Here is a 23,349-nt window from a genome sequence, read left to right on the forward strand (position 1 = left end):
GAAAATAGCCTATTACTTATTCATTATGTTTTTGAATGAAAAAAAAATAAAGTAAGTTGATCTCAGACAACAGTATTTTTATTTTTTTTTAAAGCCAGTTCATGACCCCTTTAAAAGCAAGTTTCAATGATCAATTGCAGATTTTTAAGCTACACTACAGCACTAAATGCACAGGTCTATTTCGACAAATGTTTTGTTCAGTCCGTTGCTACGGTTATCACTGTCAATCATAGCAATTTCAGGAGAAATTCGCAGAACAATGTAGAGGATTCACTCCCGTAATTATATGGTTTCTTGACAATTTGTCGTGCAGTTTTCATACTCTACGCTTTGCCCACCCTGTTTTAAAAGGCCCACGCACTTGAGCATTTCTGGTCTCGCCCCGGCTCTGAATGCAGTGCTGTACAGTGGCTTCAGCTACTTTATGTTCCCTGTCCAACTAAAATAACATTTCATATTCAAATTATGAAAGGTTTATAAACAGACTATGATGTATGATGTGTATTTATAGGCAGGTTATGTAGCAAGAAAGCCAGTTACGTCATTGTTTGGTTATCAAGTCAGTGAAGACATGGGCCAGTTCTGACAGAGGTTTAAAGATAGCACACAAGAACCGTTACAAAGAGGTGTTTCTGTGGTTAGAGTGCAACAAAGGACCAGATAATACAGTTTCAGGGCACTCCCTTAGCTAAAGGAAGATGTGTTGCATTACCAAGGCACCAAAACAAAAGAAGTGCAACGAGGCCCTGTATGGAGAGAGCTATATCTGTCCAGCTAGCCTCAGCTGAGTAAACACAGAGCTTGGAGAGCGACAACCTACCCCTCTTCTATCACTCACACCATATGTGGCCTCTGCTTTTCTGGAGGCAGGATGAAAGATGCGACGTCGGGTTCCTCTCCCCATGCACACATGTAAAGCACAGAAGAGCTCTCATATCTACTGTACGAATTATCCGCCCCCTCAAAGACGCACTGTAACTCCCACACCGCCCTATCACAGTTGGAACCGCAAACTCTCGCCATCTTTCCCCTCGAAACTGTTGTAACTGGCCAGTCATTTGTATCAAAACCACACAGTGAAACCTGAAGCAAAGGCCTGTACTGCTAAAACACAGCCAAAAAACATTGTATCGGCGTAAGAGGGAAGTGGATTTTGGCAGGCTTACACAACCACTGGGGGTGTGAGCTGACAGTCTGCTCACTAAAAGGTCTTTAAGGTCTGTGCAAGGAGAATAATAGACAACCGAGGGGATCAAAAAAGGGAAAGTTAAAATTTAATGACAATTAACTACCTGAAACTCTTTCGTACAAGGTACTACACAACTGGAGACTCAGCGAAACATGGTTTTATTTGAAATCTTCTATCGAAAGACTCGAGAAGAGCATCATCTTGTTGGAATCGCTGCTCTCCGCAGGAGCAGCAGTTGCGATCACAGCATGTGAACAAAAAGGTATATAGAGGTACAACAAACATGCAATACTGAGTCCCGCTGATGTTACAGCAAAGCAACACGTATTTGAGTAGGAGCTGGAGACATTTGAGATATAGTTCAAACTGTGTACCTATGATTCAAAAAACATTCAAGTCGTGACTTTTTTTTTTACTGCAATTGCATATTCACCACATCTGCTTTTCATTTTTATGGTGTTCACGGACCTCAGTACTGTTAAGTTTCACGTAGACAGATTTCCAACTATCGGCTGACATTTACTCCTAGAAATTGGGCAGACGCCAATCAAGATTGGTAGTGTCGAGCTCATGCCATTTTTGTATGCAATATGCATCAGACAATCTGTGGGCGTGACGCCTGATGGTTAGACTACAGCAAGATCAGAAACAGACACCTAGCATCAGTGTTACAGATTTTAAAAAATGCAACACTTTAAAACACAGATTTCTAAGACTTTTACTTCACTAAATGTCTTTGACACCGGCCACACAAAACGGTAAGTCAGCCAAAGCAAGTTGGTGCAGTGGCAGTGCAAACAGAGGTGCCATTTGGGACACTGATGTTGCGATGTGAACAAAAAATATTTAGTAGTTTAAGTTCAAAACATGGCATGCCCAAATTCCCTCAAAACTCTGCACCTTCTGAATCTTACAAACACACTCACAGCAGACGCTTGTTTCCTTCTCGCCACAATGGTGCTGCTCAGGCACGCAAAGAAGAAGTTGCTATGTGAACCAAATGGTTAGCTGGGGAAGAAAAAGACAACATGAACAGAAAAGCAGAAAACTTTGTGCTGTAAGAAAGAAGAAAGTGAAACTTTGTTTGCACGATAGACAAGACCATTTAAGACCCTCATAAAGAAGTCATGAAGACGCCATCGTAAACATCCAAAACCAGTGATGCTTCCCCTTCTATTATAAGCACTGCAATGATCTACTGCTTGTAAAGGCAATATTTCATCATAATATTCATAATGATTTCAACCACTGTCAAATAAAATGGTAGACAAGGTGATAAAGGAAGGTTTATAATGGTTTAGAAAAGAGGTGTAACAATATGTCGTGTGAAATGCAACAATATGTATTGTGTACAGTTCACCCAAAATGAAAATAACTGTGAGAAATAAAATTCAAGTTTACAAATTTTTAGTAATATATATATATATATATATATATATATATATATAATATAGGGGTTTAACGATACACATATTCGTACCGAACTGTACGAAACAGGACTTCCAGTACGTGCATGTGTGTACCGAACAGTAACGAATGCAATCTTTAACAGTTAACAGTAGGCTTGTTTTAAGCGTGGAACATACTTCATATTAAGTATTCAGTCCATTTATCACGAAATTTAAACAATAATGGAGTTTTGAAGCTCTTCAATGTGGCGTCACACAGATCACTGTATAGGCGCGTGCCTCAATTCAAGCAGCGTGAGTGAACGGGATCATCTCTTCCTAGTCAAAGAATAAACATATGGGTTAAAGGATACATTACAACTTTCTGAAACATATATATCATGTAACCGCTCAATCAGTGTTTCAACGGAGGAAAAACGTCATTAAAACAGCTTGTAATGTCACGTAGCATTACATTTACCTCAGGTAAGTCATTCAGTGTCTACAGCTGGTTAGTTCACTTGAGAAATGAACTCCTTCACTAAATATATGCACTATATTAACTAGGGATGCACCGGTTGACCGGCCACAAATCGGAACCAGTTTTCTATGTATTTTTCTGCCGATTTTTCTGGAAGTGCGCCCGCGTGCACATATGCCTATATTGCAATCATTCGCGAACATGTCACTAGTGTGACATGAAACTGGAGAACGGAAACTGAAACTGGAGAACTGAGGGAAGAGACTAGATATGCTGAAGGGAATGAAGAGACGCTTTCCGGCGCGAGCTGAAGTTGCGCAAGCTTACCTAACCGCGCCGTGCACAAGCGTAGATAGTGAGCGTTTGTTCAGCTCAGCTTCTCACGTGTTGGATCGGATGAGAACGAAACAGACTAACTTGTGACAAAGCCAAAATACTAGTTTTTGTAAAGAAGAACAGGCATGCACTTTTGAAATGAAATACTATCAGTTCTGTATAGGATGATCATTTTTAATTTTACCTTAGAATTACATTGACTTAATTTGATTTAAAAAGCACCTGCTGTAGCATCTTAGTTTTTTGCGTTGCACTAAACAATATTTGATTTAACATTTTGGAACAATTATATACTTAGTTTTTTTACACTGAATTTAAAAACAAATGCTGATTTAAGTAACATCTTTGTTTGGATTGTTGAATGTGTTTTGATTGTGTTATTTGGATTGCAGAATATGCAGTTGTTGCCTTCAATTTCACATAAGTTCAACCCAATTCAATTTCCCGTTGATTTCAGATTGCGGACTTGTTTTCATTGGCCAAAAGCCAATTTGGCCTGTTAAATACCGAATAAACATCTTGTTCATGTATACTTTCATTATTTTATTGTGAAAAAAAAAAAAAACGGAAATCTGTATCGGAATCGACCAGTTTTCTTGAAAAAAATCGGTATCGGAACCGGCCATGTAAAATCATGATCGGTGCATCACTAATATTAGCCTATATAATGATTTATATTATACTAAACCCATTACTGAAGTCTTGATTATTTAATGCATGTTTAAATAAAATGTCATGAAAATGACAGCCACTGTGTACTAAATGATTATTTTAACAACGAATTGGAGTAAAAACATAATTTTATAATTAGATTTAGAAGTTAATGCAAAAACTGCCTTATGTGAAGTTTACATGTTTGCACACAATGGGTCTCATTCATGAAACTTTCGCAAATATACAAGCAAATTCAGAGTAATTTGCGCGTAAAATGGACCTTTACAAAAACTCTCCTCCAGATTCACATAGGGCTGCAACGACGCGTCGACGTCATCGATGACGTCGACTACGAAAATATTCACATTATTTACGTTCTAGAATAGAACAGAAGATCTAGATAGAATAATGGCAGCTTCTGCTCCCGGGCATAGTGAAAATGATAATTTATCATATAAAGCCAGACCGCGACATTCAAAAGTGTGGGAGTACTTTAATCAGAAGCCGAGTAAAACTGTGCTTTGTTCACTCTGTAACGCCGGTTTCACACTGCGCGCGGTGGCAGAGCAGAAGCTGTGCGCGTGGAGAGCGAGAGCTTTCACACTGACAGTCAGTGTTGCCAACACCGCGTTTTCCACGGAATTGGGCTACTTCTACACTGTTGCTACACTGTTGTCTCATGTCCACGGGTTGAAGCGATCCCAATTATGTGATATTTATCCCCGGGAATGAGAATTTTAGCAGGCAGCCCTGCAAAAAAAACCCACATATTTAACCCCCCGAACGCGATGTTTACCGGAGAACCTCCCCGAAACGCGATTGGGCTTGTTTTGGGCTAGTTTTGAGTAACGAATGGGTGGGGTTTGTTGTCAAAACCTGGCAACCCTGCTGCCAGTGTTCTCTCGCGCAGCTGAACCGTGGCGCGTGTATTGCAACAGACGGTCACATTTTCCGGTGTTCTTCTCCGACCCCAGTACGTCTCGTGCCTTTTTTTATGATGGGCAGCATATATCTGCTGTAAATGCGACCTGGTTCCCCTCTGTCCCAAACACATATGCATAATAACATGCTGTATGTAGGTAGTTTACATGATTAAAGTAACATTAAAGTTAAGATATGCCTCTAGCTTTAATCATTTAAATATGTCTTTGAAATTTGGGCAAAAACTTCTGGCAGCTTTAGTCGTTGTTTATGCACATGTATATCTTCAAAATAGACGACTAGTTATACATTAAAACTATGATGAAAGCTCCTGTATGTGAACCTTTTGCAGATAAATACAAGTGCATTTTCGTTTACTATTGACACAAATCAATAAGTAAATTATACTCAACTACTATAGTAAACAACTTTTCCTAATTTTTAGGCCTACTCTGTATACATTTTATGATGAATAGTATCATTATACATGATGTTTAAAATGCTTCTTGTGTCCATATATTTCCTTATAAAATGGCATACTATGTACACTACCCTTCCTGAAATACAATAATATTGTCATCATTCATTGATTTCATGTTAAAATAATATACAAATTCACTACCCTCTTTGAAATACAATAATCAGTAAAAAAGAATCATAAAATCAATCCGGAAAAATAATCGTTAGATTAGTCGACAGAAAAAATAATCGTTAGTTGCAGCTCTAGATTCACAAACACACTTTAGCCAGCTAAAAAACACCTGGTGCTCTTCTGAAAACGACCAATTTGAAATACTTTGGTTGCTATGATACTGAACATCCATGGCAGTAGTGTTACTAATATCTAATTTAGAAGAATATTACTGAATATAAAAATGCAGTAAAAATCAATATTAAGTTCAACATTGTTGTTCGGTCGGTGTACAAGTGGGATGATTGGTCAGTGTAGTATTTGTCCCGCCCCTCATCCACTGTGAGTGCTCCACGGCTGGGTAAAAGGAGACAGGGATGAGCGCTGTGCTTTACCCAAAGTTGAACAGTAAAAAAAAAAAAAAAAAACAGGGCAAATGAGCTCGAAGTATTATGGTATGTCAACACGGTTTGCCTAAATTAGAACACACAAAATTAAAATGTTTTACGCACCATTTACACATGGTAGGGAGCAGGTTTTAAATTTCTTTCGTACCAACTAATATTTTGAAAATCCGAACATCTTTGTGAATTCGAAAAGTTATGTCAGAGCGGCTTTACGAACGATTTACACACAAATTTGCTCTGCTCGTGTTTCATGAATGAGGCCCAATGTGTTATTTGAGTGTTGATTATTATATCTAAAAATAAATAGCAACTGAATTTAGGCTAATTTGGGCTCTGTTGTTTTACTACAGTAATGTGCAAGTAAGGGCTCCCTATATAGTTTCCACTTTACAGCATTAGCAGAGATTAAAAAAAAATTATCTTTAAGAAACTTAGTTATAATTGAATTCTTTTTAAGGACAAATTTGTTCAGTAAACCACTGTTTAATAATAATATTAATTATTATTATTTAAATTATATTTAGTTCTCTCCCCTGCTGTACCGTGACTTCAAAACCAAGGTGTGTACCAAACCATCAGTTTTATGTACCGTTGCACCCCTAATATATAATGTTGAATATAATGTATAATTGTATAATAACACAATGGGGAATATTTGTGGGTCCTTCCTGATAATGCCAAATGTCTTGTTACCAGTAAAAAGTGGCCTTCAATATTTTAAATGTATCTAGTAAGTGAGAGTGCGCAAGCATATTCGTCTAAAATAATTCTGTATTTTCAGCTCCAGAATCATGAATACTTTCATTCTGGTGTCACCATTGTCCAGTGCATTGGGTTACCAGCCTATTCATACCCACCCCCCAAAGTAATACCAAATTTAGCATTTTTAAATCAACAGTAAATTTTTTGTTAACCTTTAACCATGTCTTGGGAGTATAGCAATAATATGAGTTCAGTATCGTGATATCTATCGAACCGTGACATGAGGGTCTCGTTACACCCCTAGTTACAATCTTGGCAAACAAACAGGTAACTATTGACTTCCATTGTACAGTTAAGATATTTTGAGAAACTGATGTTTTTTTTATGCTCCACAGAAAAAAGGTCATTCAGATTTAAAAAGACATGAGGGTTAGCAAATAATTAACGATGAGTTTCTAGTTTTTGGTGAACTATCTATTAAAAGTTGTATTACTAAGAGAAGCCAAGCGAAGGTGAAGAGACATTATCTTAGTAACCAATGTAACTTCTGAACCAAGCAAACCTGCAGTTGCCTGCAAAAATATCCACTTCACAAGTCTATACAAACTCCTTAAGACAAAGCAGAACTATTACATTCAATAAAAGTATTATCAACCGGGATAAACACTGTAATAGCATTGCTATGAATCAAATAATCGGCATAAGAAATTATTATTGATTTCAAATATGGTTAGGCTACTTAACATCCATTAGTGAATTTACCATCATTGCATATCAAAGGCAGGATGCATGAACTTGCTTTTTATAGCTACCTGAGCTATCACTTTTACTGAACCCCCATACAGCCAACTCAGAAATAATCCACAACCTCCGGCTATCAAAACACAGCTGGTGGATTCCATTAAGGTGTAAAGCAATGGACCAAGCCATCTCAAATCCAACCAGCAAACTAGGCAGAAGTTTTTACCTTGAAACTGTAACATAAGAATACAGTGACAAATACAATCCAGGGCTTGACGGAACGGTCCCTTGCCAGATTGGGCTAGTGCTGCATCTTCACGGAAGTTGATAATTTGCACGTGTTTTTAAGCCTTACCAACTCATAAATTCAAGCCCAATTAGACGTGAAAGTACCCACATCTCTCAGTTTGGAACTCAAGAGCACTGTGTGATATGTTGCACGATATACTGGTACTAGAAACGTACCGCGATTGTTTTCCCATATGAATCGTAATCGAATCGAAGCCTAGAGATTCCCACCCCTAATTTGTAAACGATTTTGCTCACTAAAGGCAGTATTTATTTGATCAAAAATATAGTAAAAAACTGTAATACTATGACATTAACATTTAAAATAACTATTTCAATACATTTCAAAATGTATATTTTTTTCTGTGATGGCAAATCTGAATTTCAAAAGACCAGATTTTTTTTTTAAATACAAATCTTCTGTAAAATTAAAAATGTCTTTACTGTTATTTGATCAATAATGCATTCTTGCTGAAAAAATATAATAACTTACTGACTCGAAACGTTTTAACGTTACTGTAAGACGAATGCATTTTTTTAGACTCCTTTACATCAGACGTTCAGTGCAAACACTTGCACACGCCTCTCACACACCCACATGCAGGGAAGTGGTGAGGAAAGAGTTAATCCTGAGTCATTCTGAACACCACCCTGCCAAACCCATAAAACATACAAATACTCTCAAAGCATAGGAAACATCTTCCATGTTTTCACACTGTCGTGGTCCTCACACACCACCTATTCGGGCCTCTTGACATTAATCCCCTGACGTTAGTCTGTGAGCTGGAGAGCTGGTTCAGCGGTGACAGCACGATGACAGCAATAAGAGGGTGATCTACACGACCTGATTGTGACCCATACGCATATTAAGAGCATGCCAAGAAAATTAGTGGCGCTACCTGCGACTGTCATTATGATAATGCACATTTAAACAGCATTTAAAATTATACTCTACATAGTCTCAATCCAATCGAAAACATCATGAAGACAACTGAAAAGTATCTAATAACTCTTTTTTTCCACCACTTCTGTCTGCTGCCATGTAATGACATCAACCACATCAGTAGGGTTTGTCAAAGGTACCGGTACTTCAGTACTAGGGCTTGGTATTGACACAAATTTCACGTTTCAATTCACAAGCTTGTGCTTCGATTCCGATTCAGTTCATTGATTAATTTGGATGCATTTCTATTAGGGGTGTAACAGTACATGTATTCATACTGAACCGTTTCGGTACAGGGCTTTCGGTTTGGTGCTAGCCTGTACCGAACGGTTTCCGAGTGCAATCTTTAACAGTTAACAGTAGGCTTGTTTTAAGCGCGGAACACACTTCAATCCGAGTTCCCACACGAACATATTAAGTATTCAGTCCATTTTATCACGAAATTAAAACGATAAATGCCGTTTTGATGCTCTATGTGGCGTGACTGCAATTCAAGTGGCCGCGCGACACACACACCCGCGTGAACGCGATCATCTGTGAAGGCGATCGATCATCTCTTCCTAAAGAATAAACATGAATGACCATCTGAAGGCATGCTGAGGATACATTACAACTTACTGTCGTGTATCATATGTAGGGTTGGGTACCGAAATCCGGTTCCAATATGGCACCGGTACTTATATAACCGGTATGTACCGGACCGAATCAGAACGCAGATTTCGGTTCCTCATTTCGGTGCCAAAATTCAAACGTGCTTTCGCGCTTTGGCTGAGCCAGAGACAGACGCTCAGCGCTGGTCACATCACAACTCATGACAACTATTCAGTGTTTTCAACGACATCATGTTTATTTCAGGTTTCAGACATTTAAATGTTCATAAGTAGGCTACTAGCAAAAAACACACACTGATGTCTATGAAAGCGGCTATGACAATCCTTTCAGACGGTTATAATTTGACTAACGTTACGTGTTTTATTCACATCAGATAAATGCACATTATATAGTAACTATATAGTTTACTCTATTCTTCTTCCAGTTCACTGGTCACTTACTTTCATGTATTTCGTGAGACGAGAATGAACTCAAGTGTTGTAAATCCGACAGATCCGATTCTGAGGCGCAAACTAACATGGCGCCGCCCATTGCGCTTTATAGATCAACTAACACACATTCACTCACACATTTGAACATCAGATAGTTCGTGACACAGTTAAGAAGTTTGTGAATATTTTGAATAAAAAGAAAAAACGAAATAAACCCGATACAGCTGAGCTGTCAGTGCTATTGCGGCTGCTGTGTGTCATGTGAGAAATATGACGCGTCACCATGGAAACATTAAGGCGATGCGTTCAAAAATATTTAGCCAGAGAATATGATCATATTTCAAAATAAAGCTGAAGCTCGAAGCTGGTTTGTAGCAGAGCAAGAATACAGACGACTGCTGTTATTACTGTAACTGTTTAGAGTTATATTAGGCTTGTTGTAGTTGGGTGGCTTAGGTTTTACTGTGAATTTGTAAATATGTCAATTATAATTTGTAAATAAGTAAATTGTGTTTTGTATTTATTTATATTCATACATTTAAGTATACATTAAACTTTTAATAAATGGTTCAATTTAAATAATAAATAAATAAATAAAAAGCCATTTAATGTCATCCACCTCGTTTGGTGGCCTTTTAAAAAAAAAAGAAGTATCGTTTCAGGCACCGTTTAGGCACCGGAACCGTTTTAAAAGTATCGGTTTGGCACCGGAATCGAAAAAAACCCAAACGATACCCAACCCTAATCATATGTGGTGTAATCGCCAAATCAGTGTTTCAACGGCGGAAAGTCAATATAACTGCTAAACAATGTCATGTAACGTTAGCATCACATTTAAGTTACCTCAGGCAGTCATTCAGTGTCCACATATATTTAGTGAAAGAGTTGATTTATCTAGTGAATAAAATTATGATCTATATTAGCATATTCATTATATTCTACTTAACCTGTTAGGGATGTCTTGATTATTTCATGCATGTTAAATAAACCTGTCATGAAAATGACAGACACTGTGTAGGCTATAAGTGATTATATTTTAACAACGAATTGGATAAAAACTATTTTATAATTAGATTTAGAAGTTAATGCAAAAACTGCCTTATGTGAAGTTTACATGTTTGCATACAATGTGTTATTTGAGTGTTGATTATTATACATAAAAATAAAAAGCAACTGAATTTAGGCTAATAGTTTGGGCTCTGTTGTTAACCTTTAATGTGCAACAGTGCAAGTAAGGGCTCCCTATATAATTTACAAAAATATCTTCAATAAACTTTTAGTTATAATTTAATTCCTTCAAGGACAGACACTTTTTTCTTTTTCAGTAAACCACTGTTTAATAAAAATAAATAAAAAGCAATTTTGTAAAACTGCTGTACCGAACTCATACCGAACCGTGACTTCAAAACCGAGGTACGTACCGAACCGTCATTTTTGTGTACCGTTACACCCCTGATTTCTATGCATAGTAAATGGCAAATTTTCTCAAGAAAAAAAAAGAAAAAAACTCTCAACTAATGAGTCACCTGGTACTACATTAATATTGGAGGTTAAAATGAACTGATTTGTATATAAACAAACTACTCACAAGAATGTTATAATACTAACTTTATAATTACATAATTATGTTTCTACTCAATTTATTTTTAAATATAAACATTTAAATGGTGGCGGTCACAAAAACTTGACAGATTTATTCAAACATTAAATATTGAAGAACAGTAATACAATATAATATGTAATGTGGTGCATTTATTTAGCAAAATGCGCCATTCTAGAGTTCCTTTTTCTAACTAACGATTTATTTGATTTTCTATGATCACTGAATGGCTTTTCTGAGGTAAGTTACAAGACATTGTTTACAAGCGGTTTTATTTGCGTCTTTTCGCAATTGAAACACTGATCGCTTCACGCTGTCACTTCGCTTGAGACTTTATTCATATCGCCCAGCCCTATTCGGCATCGGTACCAAGTCAATACTTAAAGCAAATATTAAAAGCGTAATGGCACCAGTACCAGTAGTACAGAGCAGTCACACGCTTATAAGAACGCCCAGCTGGAAGGCAAAACCGACCACGAGTGATTTTTACCAGGTTGTACTAAGAACTAATATAGTAAGACAGTGACATTAAAAGACTAAATTTAGAAGGTTTTAGAATGTCCCCCCGTTTTAGTGATTGAAATATTGCAGCAGGTGCTGGATCACAAGTTCCCAACACTTGCATTTTGTTCACATATTTTTGTTTTTATAATGTATTCCTTTGAGATGGAAAATAGACAGGCCTGACTGAAAACTACGAATACTCCAGAGTTTATTCAGTGTGAGCTCTGCACACTCACAAATGGTCACATTATAACCAACAAAATATAAAGAAAAAAAAAATTAAGAAATTTATTGCGCAGTATAGGCCGATTGTTTTTTTTATTATAATGGATAGGGGTGTAAAGAGATACGTCACAATTCATACACAGACAAGTCACGCACACACAGACTCTCCCGGTACTAGCAATGTCCCGCATCTCCCGCTATTAATGCACTATACATACAAGTACAAACCATCTAAAACGCTTTGAAACGTTCACTCTCATGTTGTTTTCTTGATCATCAACATCCGTGTTTACGCGTGTCGATGTAAATCTGTTCCTCAAAGCCATCATGTCTCTTTGGAAGAAGGAACAGACTCCTCCATTTTTACAATGTCTTTATGAAATTTTTGGGATCTTTTAAGGTTTAGAGATAGTCCGTGTTGCCCGTGTTCAGACTCTACACCGGGTACATCACTTGCCCACCGTGGAACCGCCCCACCCTCGTTTTGATTTTTTTATAGTAATAAAATAATTTGGTTCAGTTAGAGAACAGACAATACAAATAAAAACTGAACTTGTCTGCTTAATAAAGCATGATCCGACCGTGAGTCTCGGCAGCGACAGGAGTCCTTCATCAGAGAGTGAGGAGCTGACTGAGATGATAGCGGAAGATTTGGTTTCAAAGCGAAACATAAAAGCGCCTATTTAAGGGAGTTTGTCATTTGTTTTGTTGTAGTGTTTTTCATTACAAATAATAGGCTAATGAACCCACAATTCAAGCAACCAGCAGTCGAATTGGCGCTAATTCAAAACCGAAAGTAAAATGTGCATGGCCGCACAGAGCGCGCATTGTTTACTTTCGTCTGGCTCCGCAGCACGAGCCTCCGCTACGCTGACTGCGCACACGCCTCGTCCGCGTCGGGTATAAACAAGGGTTTACGGATGAACTGTCATTCATCCATGGCGAGTAGTCAGGGCACTGATCAGACTATGATTGAGACGCACCCATGGCCTCACAGAGCGCACATTTACAGACGAGCTGTCATTCACGGTGTGCGCGCACTGCCGCGTTTTCAGTTCAGAGCGGTCGTGTGCATGTTACTTTCGGTTAAATAGAATTAGTGATTCAAAAGCCTCCGTCGGTGATACCGGTATTACCGGTGTTGTCACACTTCGATTAACCGGTGGGAAAATTTCCTCACCATCACATCCTTAAATGGAGGGACAGAAATCTCTCAGGTTTCATAAAAAAATCTTAATATGCGTTTGGAAATTGAATGAAAATCTTATAGGAGACAACATGAGGGCGAGTACATGACAGAATTTACATTTTGGGGTGAATTATACCTTATAAATACAGTGAACCAAGCTTTGGATAAATCTAACTCTATCTCACAAAGCATATTTTACATCAATGATACATATCGTCGCATTTTTATAATCACGGTATCTTGTTTGGTTACACCACTTATAATGGGAGTTATGTGCAGCCACAAAAGTGAAGTAATATGGGCTTCATTGAATATCAATCGAGCACTCTCTGCATATAACCCAATCATAATTTGCTAAGTACACATTGAAAAGTTTCTGGAGTGACAACCATATTTTAATATAGGACTGAATCTAAAGAGATTCAGATTAAAGTGATCTCTGCTTAAAGCGATAGTTCACCCAAAAATGAAAATTACCACATGATTTACTCACCCTCAAGTCATCCTAGGTGTATATGACCTTCTTTCAGACGAATACAATCAGAGTCATATTAAAAAATGTCCTGGCTAATACAAGCATTATAATGGCAGCCCAAAATTTGAAGCCCAAAAAAATGCATCCATCCATTATAAAAGTAATCCACACGGCTCCAGGGGGTTAATAAAGTTTGTATTATAAACTCTGATTGTATTCATCTGAAAGAAGAATGTCGTACACGCCTAGGATGACTTGAGGGCGAGTAAATCATGGGGTAATTTTATTTTTTGGGTGAACTATCCCTTTAAAGTGTATAAATACAAAAGACCTGCCACTTGCTCTGTTAAATGTTGACTGGTATTGGTACCTACTAATGGAAATTTGGTACCGTGACAACCCTACACAGCAGTAACCAGAATGAAAATTCTGCGGCCACTTACTCACCCTCATGGCATTCCAACACTGTATGATTTTGTTTTTGTTTGTAGAAATCAAAATATGAGATTTTGAAGAACTTCTTTTGTGTTTCACAGAAGAAAATTAACTATACCGGGTTTTTTTTACATTTAGTTTTACAAATCATCACATTAAAAATAACATTAAAATTGGATAAAATTTAGAGCTTTGAAGTGCTAGAAAAAGTGTGAAGCACTTGAAAACCCTTAAGTGCTTGAATTTCAATTTCACAAGGTTGTACGAACCCGGAGAAGAATAATGACAACAACATTAAATCCATGTGGTGTTACTACAGTACATTATGGTGAATGTTGGTGATTTGTGACTGAAACCTCTGATCTTCGCTCATGTTGTCTTATAAACCACAGATATCCGATCAAACAGCGCTGATAACAGAATTCTGTGCGACCGCTTCCACTAGATCTCGCAGTAGGGATGTTATTAATTCTGTAATGAATTTAAACGCCTTCTCACTGGACCTCCCAGCGCTGTGTAGTAACGTTGTCACGTGATCGAGATCGGCCCGTGTGTGAGCTCGCACTGCGCTTGTCATCTCAAATGAGTTGGGTTCCGTTCAGACTTCAAACACACTTTGCAGCGTTTTTTTTCTGCAACTGGCGCCGAAAACCCGAACCAATTACGAATGACACTATATGTTGTAAAATGACACTGTCCTTGTTGTTTGTGTATCTCTATGGCAAACGCCTGGGGCAGGCTGAGCTAGAGCTGCAACTAACGATTATTTTTTCTGTCGACTAATCTAACGATTATTTTTTCGATTAGTCGACTAATCTAACGATTATTTTTCCAGATTAATCTTATGATTCTTTTTTACTGATTATTGTATTTCAAAGAGGGTAGTGAATTTGTATATTATTTTAACATGAAATCAATGAATGATGACAATATTAATTGTATTTCAGGAAAGGTAGTGTACATAGTATGCCATTTTATAATGAAATATATGAACACAAGAAGCTTTTTAAACATAATATATAATGATACTATTCATCATAAAATGTATACAGAGTAGGCCTAATTAGGAAAAGTTGTTTACTATAGGCTAGTAGTTGAGTATGATTTACTTATTGATTTGTGTCAATAGTAAACGAAAATGCACTTGGATTTATCTGCAAAAGGTTCACATACAGGAGCTTTCAGCATAGTTTTAATATAGTATAACTAGTCGTCTATTTTGAAGATACATGTGCATAAACAACGACTAAAGCTGCCAGAAGTTTTTGCCCAAACTTCAAAGACACATTTAAATGATTAAAGCTAGAGGCATATCTTAACTTTAATGTTACTTTAATCATGTAAACTACCTATATACAACAAGTTATTATGCATATGTGTTTGGGACAGAGCGGAACCAGGTCGCATTAACAGGAGATATATGCAGCCCATAATAAATAAAAGCACGAGACGTACTGGGGTCGGAGAAGAACCCCGGAAAATGTGACCGTCTGTTGCAATACACGCGCCACGGTTCAGCTGCGCGAGAGAACACTGGCAGCAGGGTTGCCAGGTTTACACAACAAAACCCACCCATTCGTTACTCAAAACAAGCCCAAAACAAGCCCAATCGCGTTTCGGGGAGGTTCTCTGGTAAACATCGCGTTCGGGGTGTTAAATATGTGTGTTTTTTTGCTTCAACCCGCGGACATGAGACACAGCCCGCGGCAACAGTGTAGAAGTAACGTTAGCCCAATTCCGCGGAAAAAAGCGGACTTGGCAACACTGACTGCAGTGTGAAAGCTCCCGCTCTCCACGCGCACAGCTTCTGCTCTGCCTGCGCGCGCAGTGTGAAACCGGCGTTACAGAGTGAACAAAGCACAGTTTTATTCGGCTTCTGTTTAAAGTACTCCCACACTTTTGAATGTCGCGGTCTGGCTTTATATGATAAATGATAATTTTCACTATGCCCGGGAGCAGAAGCTGCCATTATTCTAGATCTTCTGTTCCATTCTAGAACGTAAATAATGTGCCGCCGACGCGTCGACGCATTTCACGCACGTCGACGTATTTTCGTAGTCGACGTCATCGACGACGTCGACGCGTCGTTGCAGCCCTAGGCTGAGCCCATTCCGAACTACGGGAGGCCAGAGTGGAGCATCGGCGGATGTTAAAGAGAAAACCGATTTTCATTCAAAGAAATCAATGTAAACTACACATTCAAGTTAATCGATAAAATCGATTTATCGCCCAGCCCTACGTCATGGCAACGGTTCGTGTCCAGGTCAGATTAGGAAAATCATACCACACTGCTCAGACATTCACGACCCAACAAACTCTGATTGAACTTGTTCAGTCGGGAACCCCGACCAACGGCAACAAACACAGACAGGGGTATCACACTAATCCAACAAACTCCAACAGACTGTTTGTTGGCATTTGTCTATGCAGTGTGAATTGGCCTTAAAACGGGATAATCAAATAATTAAAATAAAATCTAGAATATAGCTCAAACAATTAAATTCTTCACATGGATGTCCTTCGATGTCAAAAAACTTGGTTCTCGCGAGGACTAGCATATTCTTACCTGAGCGTCCTACGTCATACCCTGGAACGCCAGTCTCTCGTGAACAAGCGTACGACAGTTAGCAGAAGTTAGAGATTACAGTTTGTAAAGTTTTAAATATGAATTTTACTTGTACACAAACGCATCGCTTCAGAAGGCCTTTATTAACCACCCGGAAGCGTGTGGAGCACTTTTATGATGGATAGATGCACTTCTATGGCCATTCACTACCATTACAAAGCCAGGACATTTTTTTATATAACTGATTGTATTCGTCTGAAAGAAGAATGTCATATACACCTAGGATGACTTGAGGGTGAGTAAATCATTGGCTAATTATCATTTTTGGGTAAACTATCCCTTTAACCCCCCGGAGCTGTATGGAATACTTTTATAATGGATGCATTTTTGGGCTCACTTTTTTGGGCTTCAAATTTTGGGCTGCCATTCACTGTCATTATAATGCTTGGATTAGACAGGACATATTTTAATATAACTCCGATTGTATTCATCTGAAAGAAAAATGTCGTACACACCTAGGATGAATTGAGGGTGAGTAAATCATTGGCTAATTATCATTTTTGGGTAAACTATCCCTTTAACCCCCTGGAGCTGTATGGAATACTTTTATAATGGATGCATTTTTGGGCTCACTTTTTTGGGCTTCAAATTTTCGGCTGCCATTCACTGTCATTATAATGCTTGGATTAGACAGGACATTTTTTAATATAACTCCGATTGTATTCATCTGAAAGAAGAATGTTGTACACACCTAGGATGACTTGAGGGCGAGTAAATCATTGGGGTAATTTTATTTTTTGGGTGAACTAGCCCTTTAAAGTGTATAAATACAAAAGACCTGCCACTTGCTCTGTTAAATGTTGACTGGTATTGGTACCTACTAATGGAAATTTGGTACCGTGACAACCCTACACAGCAGTAACCCAAAAATGAAAATTCTGCGGCCATTTACTCACCCTCATGGCATTCCAACACTATGATTTTGTTTTTGTTTGTAGAAAACAAAAGATGAGATTTTGAAGAACTTATACCTTCTTTTGTGTTTCACAGAAGAAAATTAACCATACCGGTTTGTAACGGCATAAAAGGACTGTAAATGATGACAATTTTCATTTTCACATGAACTACACCATTACCCATACTCAGCAAGTGATAAAGGAGGGAGTTTGTGACTTCCACAAGCATTTGTTCCACAAATATTTTTTCAATGAGCTCGCCATCACAAGAAACCTGCATGTAAGACACATGCTTCGGTTCCCACCAATACTTCTGTGCTTGTCACCAAACTGGACAGACTTTAAGAAAGCCACTGAGAAAAGAAAGAGGTCCCCTCATCAGCTTTTCTTACACTGTCCTCCCCACTCACGCAGGTCCATCATTTAGCAATCAGCATCAGATGAACAACTGCAAACTCTGCACTCTCTGAACAGCAGGCTTGGTCAAAGTTTCACACAGTGTTCAATCATGATAAAGAAAGTGTGTTAACTGCTGTCGTCATGTCTACAGTCCACAGTGGTACCGATTGGGTTAACAAGTGATGACCAAAGCCCTTTATCTACAGTTATAATCAGACCTTTAATCTCCTTGCAGATGAGCAGTGTGTCAAAGTTTCAGTTACTCTAACACTATAAATGGCTTTACTGTAATTGAATGCATTCTTACTGAATAAAAGTAGTTTTTTTTTAATCTTACTGACCCCAAACTTTTGAATGGTAGTGTCTCAGAGAACACATTCTGAAACTTTAAAAGTTATGACCAATGCAAAGTTAAACTCAGTCAAAGAAAAGATTACAAATATAAAAGTCATCCCACATTAGATATGAATCGGCACTTGCAAAAGACCGCAAAGAGGTCATAAACTATACATTTTGAAGCATGTATCCACAATGCTTAGAACTAGGAGAGGTATTATTAATTAAGCTGTATTATGCAATTAAGATTTGCCAGATTTATAATCAGAAATGACATTTAAAACTGTATCAGAGATTTTTTTTAAATGACAAATGTATATGCATCACAAAACTGACATTAGGAATATCAAAAGCTTGAATGGATGGCTATGGAACGTATGATGATTACAACACTTTTACATTATATATCTAGTTTAAAGTTGAATGGTGGCAAACTTTTAGCAAGTTATGTAACTGTCTTCTGTTCTTCAAATTATCTCAGTTAGGAGATTTATTGTCAACACTTTATCTAAAGTATGAAATCACATTATGTTGTATTACAGGAAAACAAGCCATGCAAATAATATCAGCTAATAATATAAATTAAGAGGCCTTGCAAGAGCTAAACTGCAACGATTTTAGCATATATCAGGCCGTCCTTGCAAACACCCAGTAAAGCAAAAGTAATCAGCTGTGGTAAGCATGAAACCGAGAGGAAATGTGAGCCAACGCATTGTAGGTTTAGAAGACAAATGAAGCGTCAAGTTTGAGTGAGAAATGCATTAAACATGTCAGAGAAACCGAAGGAAAGCTGACAGGAGCTGAGGTTGATTACATAATGCACTGAATTCTTACTAACAGTGAGCACGAGCCGATAGGATTATTTCTGACGCGCGCCTGTTTGTTTGTCTCTGCTACTGGACAAACAAAAGCAATACAACTCGAAACCTACACACAATAACAACAACAGTGGTTCTTTGTTGTGTCCAAATGGAAAGTGGGCGGTAATGTCAGTCAAATATCGTTATAGCTGCGCTTGTGTGTCAGCTCGCTCGTTACACAACAAGCCTCATACTTAGCAATGAAATCACGCGCAGGCTCGCGCTGGTTAGCTTAGCACGAGCCCTCGTCGAACAAACCCGAGGCCCACACGTCCCCATACTTACATTTCCAGATATACTGAGGATGTCAGCGTTCGTTCCCACGTCGGTCTCTTGTTCGCGGATATTCTCGGAGTCGATATGCTTGCCGCTTCCTTTAAAAACAAACAATCAGGGTGACTTCACGTGAGAAACGATCATTCCGTTTACGGTGATTCTCTGCTTTGATAGCGTGAATTTTTGCGCATGTTTGACGCCAACGCAGATGTCCCTGAACAAGTCTATCCACTTATTGACTAAATCTTTCTAAGTTTCGTATCAATATGGGATCATGGTGTGGGATAAATCATTACATAGATCCGAATAATCAGCTTCTGTAGGGAGGCCAAGATATCCTTTGGTTCAGAGTCTTGTGCGTCTTGATGGAGGGGAGGGATAGTTTCTTCAAGTGGCTCGATGATTGGCCAAAACTCCACAAGGCGTGTTTGCTAATTGGATTATTTTGCTGACAGCAAAGACTACAGATGGCCAATCCCACGATTTGATTGGCTTTCGTCTTGTCATTTACCGTCATGAAGCTTGAACAGTAGTTTACATTACGCACAAAACGCATCGCAGTTTGTCATGCTGAGTGTCTCCATCCATCTCGAGGGTGACGCGCGGGTCACTGTTGGGACGATGTGCTTTAATTACAGCACTAAACCAACAGTAGGTAGTAGGCTAGTAATATATCATTTGTTATATACAGTATTGTTTAATATACACTACCGTTGAAAAGTTTGGATTTATTTAAAAAAGACGTCTCTTATGCTCACCACGGCTGCATTCATTGGATCAAAAATGCAGTAAAAACAGTAATATTGTGAAATAATATTACAAATCAAAATAACTGTTTTCTATTGGAATATATTTTAAAACGTAATGTAGGCTATTCCTTTGATGTAAAACTGAATTTTCAGCATCATTATTCCAATCGTCAGTCATTTGATAACTTAAAAAATCGTTCTAATATAGGCTACTGATTTGCTGCTCAAGAAACATTCTTTATAATCAATATATAAAAAAAAACATCTGTGCTGCTTAATCATTTTGTGTTAACCGTTTTTTTTTAGTATAGGCCAACTTTTATTCATCAAGAATTCATAAAATTAAAAGAGAGAGTAAAATTTTGTTTTTAATTAATGCTGTTCTTTTGAACTTTCTCAAAGAATCTGAAAAAAATAAAAATTTGATTTCAAAAAAATATTAAACAGCACAGCTGCTTTCAACATTGATAATAAGAAGAAGTGTTTATTGAGAACCAAATCAGAACATTAGAGTGATTTATGAAGAATTATTTGACTCTGGAGACTGGAGTAAGTTATTTTAAATTGGAATAATATTTCACAATATCACTGTTTTTTTTCTGTATTTTTAATCAAACAAATGCAGCTATATATATATATATATATATATATATATATATATATATATATATATATATATATATATATATATATAACCTTAACAAATAGGCTATAATACCTTACTTTTCTTATTATTTTAACTACCAGACCTCTTTCACTTTTACTTGTTGATTGAATCATTCTTTACTAAGAAATCTAAACAATGACTTGCAATGCATCTGAAGTCAAATATGGGTAAATAAAAATTAGCTAGGAGTAAATTATCATTATAGAAAGTAGAGAACAATGGATGTCTTTCTTTTTTAATGAATCTTTATTTGTTTTTAACAGTAAACAGTAGGCTAAGGTCATCATGCAGACTTAAAAGATAAAATCAAAACAAACAAACACTGTTTAGGAAACAAAAGAGGAAACAAAAGGTGCCAAATAAAATATGTCTTAAGATATAGTATCTACATTCCCTTTTAAGTTAAGCACTGATTCTCTCAAGTAGGAAGCATTAGAAGATCTTCTCAAATGAATCAAAGAGGGGTTATAAGTAAAAATGCATTTTTGACAAAGAAATAGCAGCTTTTTAGCAAGATGAATGTCATATGGTGCAAGTGTCAGATTGCTGTATGTCAATAAAGAGCCATGAGTCCAAAGTATAACCAAAAACAGTGCCTAATTTCCTATTGATCTTGCTCCAGCTCGGACCCATGCATTCTCTTTCAACCTTCATGAAACACATCTGCCTCAGTGCTTAAATGCACCAGCTCTTTGCATATACTGTATTCACATCATGTTGGTTAACCATCCAGAGACACGGAAACACAAATGCCTTCATGTCTTGAGAGCTGAAGTTATGCTGTTTTATGAATATTTTATCAAGTTTTGAAAGGACAGACCACCATTGGCTGCTTGACAGCACCATCAAGTGGTCACTGGCAGCTGTTCTCTTCACTGAAAAAAGAGTTGGAGGGAGTTTTAGTTCCTCAGCATTTTTGTCTTGTTTTCCCAATACAAATCTCTAAACAAGCAAAAAATATGTAATTACTAAGATATTAAGTATAAATGCTTTTGTGCTTAAAACTGCCAATTGGGTAAGAAAAATAAACTTAATTTAAAATGAAAACAGGTAAAAAAAATGTACCCCATAGGCAAATAGTTTTTACTTAAAGGGGTACTTCAGCGCTGGGAAGATGAATGTGTATTTAAACTGGGTCATTTATGTAGTAGAAATGCGGAATTATTTTTGAATTTGGCGCCTTCTAGACCGAGAAAAGGATGTGGATGAAAGACAACAACTCCCAGAATGCACTTGCTTCGCTGCCCAACGAGGCCACTCCCAAAGCCACGGCTACTGGTTATCCCATGCCCACCGCGGCACCGCCCCCACCGTCGTTTTAATATTCATAGTAATAAAATAATTTGGTCAGTTAGAGAATAGACACTACAATTAAAATCTTTTCAATAAAGTGTGAGTGAGCCGAACAAAAGTTACGACACAAATGTAGCAGGAGTCAGATTTCATTCATCACAAGAGCGAAGAGCTGAGCTGAGCTGAGCTGAGGTAAGCGCGGCAGTCATTCACGACGTGTGTCCAGTCTGGCGCATTATCAGATCATGCCTATGGAAGCTTAACTTTCATAGGAATTCATTGAAAAATTCATTGAAAAGTTGAAACACTCCGTACTGCTCCGTTATTAATGCCCAAGCCGAGCGGCAGCGGCCGTGCACATTTACATTCTGTGAGTGAGATCCCACCCCAATGGGCGGGTTGAAAACATGCGGAACTAGCTCCTTCTACTGGCTGTAGTCTATAGCCTCTATTTGCGTCATCGGATGATTTTTTTCCAGAAATAAAATGCATAATTCTCTCGTCTCAGGCGGACATGAGGGAGGAAAGTACGATAATTCGAATATACTGGGTTTCTACTGATACAAAACTTAATGCTAAATTGCTGAAGTAACCCTTTAAAGGTGCAGTGTGTGATTTTTAGCGGCATCTAGTGGTGAGGTTGTGAATTGCAATCACCCCACCCTTTTGAAGCACATAGAGAAGCTACGGGGCCTGACACAGGACAAAAACGTCATCGGAGAGAGAGCAGAGAGAGGTCGTCGGAGACTAGCGCTCTGGAGAGAAGTTTGTCCATTTAGGGGGGTACCGTAGTAACATGACAGGGCCCGAGTAGCCTATGTAGATAGAAATGGCTCATTCTAAGGTAATAAAAACATAACGGTACATTATGTAAGGTCTTTATACACCTCTGAAAACATAGGCCCAGGGTTGCAAACTCTCACGCATTTGGCGTGATACTCACGCTTTCAGGGTCTGTCTCACGCTTTCACGCTGCCCAACTTATGCCGCGTTCCAGCCAACCCGTAACCCGTGTTTTTCCAACCTTCTACCCGTGAAAGTGCACTGGAACGGCAGCCAAACCCGTGACTTCCCACCCGTGAACTCGTAATAGAT

At 38.0% G+C, this 23,349-nt stretch overlaps 1 protein-coding gene across 5 annotated transcripts in view; it reads right to left on the reverse strand.

Annotated features, from left to right (window-relative positions):
* ppm1bb (protein phosphatase, Mg2+/Mn2+ dependent, 1Bb) overlaps positions 1–19,938 on the reverse strand; it is a 44,176-nt gene extending 24,238 nt beyond the window's left edge. For 2 of the 5 annotated variants that reach the window (XM_079846119.1, XM_079846116.1), the window contains exons 1-2: positions 19,842–19,938; positions 19,555–19,643 (exon numbers count right to left, since the gene is read on the reverse strand). The gene's annotated coding sequence lies outside the window, so the exon portion shown is untranslated. Of the gene's footprint in view, positions 1–2,115; positions 2,198–19,554 lie in introns of those variants that run through there. The other 3 variants (XM_079846121.1, XM_079846117.1, XM_079846118.1) reach the window with 2 other exon arrangements.
* Between the last annotated feature and the right edge of the window lie 3,411 nt (positions 19,939–23,349).

This window comes from Gobio gobio (genome assembly GCF_949357685.1).
Source record: "Gobio gobio genome assembly, chromosome: 20".
Lineage (NCBI taxonomy): Eukaryota > Metazoa > Chordata > Actinopteri > Cypriniformes > Gobionidae > Gobio > Gobio gobio.